The sequence below is a fragment of the Musca domestica genome, unplaced genomic scaffold (genome assembly GCF_030504385.1).
Source record: "Musca domestica strain aabys unplaced genomic scaffold, Musca_domestica.polishedcontigs.V.1.1 22, whole genome shotgun sequence".
Taxonomy (NCBI): Eukaryota; Metazoa; Arthropoda; class Insecta; order Diptera; family Muscidae; genus Musca; species Musca domestica.
Genome location: NW_026712262.1, coordinates 9,900,072 through 9,903,551, shown reverse-complemented (window position 1 = coordinate 9,903,551; position 3,480 = coordinate 9,900,072).

Below are 3,480 nucleotides of genomic sequence, written 5' to 3'. Positions count from 1 at the left end.
CATGTCATCGCTACCAATGATGTTAAATTTGGACTCATCACTAAATAATATAGTTCTCCATTTACTCTCTGTCCAATTTATATGAGCTTTAGCAAATTCCAAACGCTTTTTCTGGTTTCGCTTCGATATCAGTGGTTTTTTTGCAGGACGTCTTGGGCAGAGGGAGGCTTGTAAAAGTCTTCTACGGATGGTGCGAGCAGAAACTGGCAACTGAAATCTTTCCACTATCTTAGAGGAAGATAAAAATGGGTCTTTTTTCACGTGCCTGATTATTAATTTGTCCGTCCGATCGCTTGTTTTTCGACTTCGACCACCACGGTGTATAACAGAGACTTGTGATTTTTTTTGTAATTGTTAATGATGCGCGATATGGAGCTTTTATGAACGGTATATTTCTCGGCAATACATTTCTGTGATAATCCAGAAGAATACGCAGTCACAATTCGTTGTCTGAGCTCAAATCCAAATTTATCGCGTGCCATTTTTGAACAAACTCTATTTTAGCTTTGTGAAAAAACAACGCAATAAAAATGTGAAGGTAGCTTTAAATCTCTTTACGCAGTGTCTCTAGCTAATAATAAGAAGAACAATAGAACAAAGGAAATTGTAAAAATGCCGTTATTTAAACCAAATATATAAAGTTGCATATGTTTTGACCACACCAAATTTCACATTTGTCAACAAAACACCTGTGAACATAGAGATATAAACAAAAGCTGCACATTTTGATAATAATTTGAAATCGTAAGAACGTATTGACTATAATTAACCCATCTTTATATACTTCGTTGTGAAATTTACAAATTTATATAGCCTTTTAACGTAGATGAATCTTAGTTGCATATGATATGGCCACCACTGTATATGTTCCTTTCAATCATATGAAAATTGTTGCAAAATATTCATATTTTGTTGTAATCAAAATGTGTATTGTAATGCATATGTGGACAAAAATTTCACTTTTTTGTACAATAAATCTTTAAAGAAACATAGAGCCAAGGTTAAATGTAGAATGGATATATATATATATATATATATATATATATATATATATATATATATATATATATATATATATATATATATATATATATATATATATATATATATATATATATATATATATATATATATATATATATATATATATATATATATATATATATATATATATACTAGCTGGCCCGGTCCGCGTTGCCGGCCCGTACTTTTAGTCTTTAAAGCATAATAAATCACAGATCTGACTTATGTAGGCGCCACAATTTTGATTATAAGTAATGACCCCATTATAATTACTCCAATTTTGATCATAAGTAATGACTTGATTATGAGTAATGACTCCATGACTAAATATAAATTAATATTCATGACACAAAAATTATAATTACCGTCGGTTTTAGATATTTTGAATAGCTTGATCTTATTTTTCATATATAGGCTTTAATTTGAGTGTTAAATACCTACATGATAAAGAACATCTATAATAGCCCCATGTCAAAATTCAGATCAATTTTTGATATTGTAAAAAGCATTCAAATGAGCTATAATTTAAAATTTGTATTTCCAACGTTTAAAATCCCGTACTGCGTGGTATTCAGTTTTGTCCACCTCATACTTGAACGCAGAATGTTGTCAGAATAGCCAAAAAAATTACTCTTTTGCTCCGATTACCGTAAGATGGGCATTAATTATTTATCATTTAAATTGTGCGGTGGAGATCCAATAAAGTTACTTTATAATTTCGTATTTTTTTCATGTTTCTGCCACAATTTACGTTGTATAGACGTACATCCCAAATCTACGTTCCCAACCAATATTCTCTTGGGGGTTACAAATTCAATAGATTACAAAATTTTCTTTTCTGACCACACATTGGTTGGGAAAGTGGACTTGGGGGTATACTAATGTGGGGACTATACTTAAATAAATTCCTATGAGGATAATTATCTGTAAGATGATTTTCTACCCCAAGGTTTTTTTACCCCAGTTAGCCTCAAGACTAAGATGCGTACTTTTCCGAAAAATAACAATTTATAAGAAGAGGTTTTCTTCCCCCTTAGAAACAAAGATGTCAAATAAGGGCAAAAAAAAAATGAAAAAAGTGGCCAAGACCCCGAAAATACCTTAAATCATATGATGGTGATACCAAAACGTGATAATTTTTTGCAAAGATGGTTTCTTCATAAATTATCAACATAAGCTAAAATTAGTACGAAAAATATGGTTAAAATGTAGAATATACTTGAAATCGGGTTGTTCCGTTATCAGGGGTTATGACCCATATCATGATCTGCTAAAGCGATTAAAGGTATCTTGAATGTTTAGGAAGAATTTCTATTTTGCGTTCTTTATAGTCGGTATTTGACTGATTGCAGTCCCAATGTATTTTGCATTTTGTGTTCTCATTTGACAATTTATTGTCATATGAAAGGAGCAAGTCCACTTTTTTAAATTAACCCCATAACGCTTCTTCGGTCATTTTTGTTTGTTTAAATGTGTTCTTCCAGCTGAAGCACGATGTAGGTCCTGAAGTAGAAAGCATTTAACATCGTATTACGCCCTCATTTCATTTTAAATATTATTCATTCAGAATTCAAACCAATAAAAACATGTACACTTCAATATAGAAAAAAGAAAACTAATCTTCAAATGGTTCGCTGATTTTTTGCGGCAAATTTTTAAGGTCCTTACATAGTTTGTCGGTAGAATGTACTATTATTTTGAAATTCGATTTCATTGAAAAATTGTCGATTTTTCCCGATTTTAGAATTTTCATATAAAGCGACAACGGATAAAATTGTTATTTATAGATTTTATGTATTTATTGGGTATTACGAATAAATACATAAAATCTATAAATAACAGTTTTATCCGTTATGGCTTTATACTACCCAAAAAAACCTACACATCATATTAGAATTAAAAAAAAACACTACAAATGTACATTCGAAAATAGTAAGTCAAAATGGAAAAAAATATGCAATATAAAACATTACTATTGTACATTTTAAAAGTCAAAATAAAAATGTTCAAATTTCACATTTTTACGCGATTTTTTTGGATTTTATTCTTTTCTGCCAAGAGGCAATTCCGAATTTGTCTAAATCGTTAAAATCAGACCGGCGGTCTTTATGTTATAAGAGTAGTAACTAACACAACTTTCTTTTACATATAGAGAGATAGATTTAAAAGTAGGCGAGTTCCTCAGCCCCTAAATAAGTACTTAGGGTTGGATGGAAAGCCAACAGCATCTCGTGTAATAATTATCAAACCAATATCTTCACTATTTTGCCAAATATAAAGATTTTAGATAAATCGTAATAGTGGGAGTAAAAGGAGGCGTGGTTAATATTTTTTCTTTAAAAACCTAACTCGGGGTATGACGAACGTTTGTACAAAAAATTATGCAAATCGGTCCAGCCGTTTTCAACTGATTCCGTTACCAACAAACAACAATTGATTTTTATATATATACTAGCT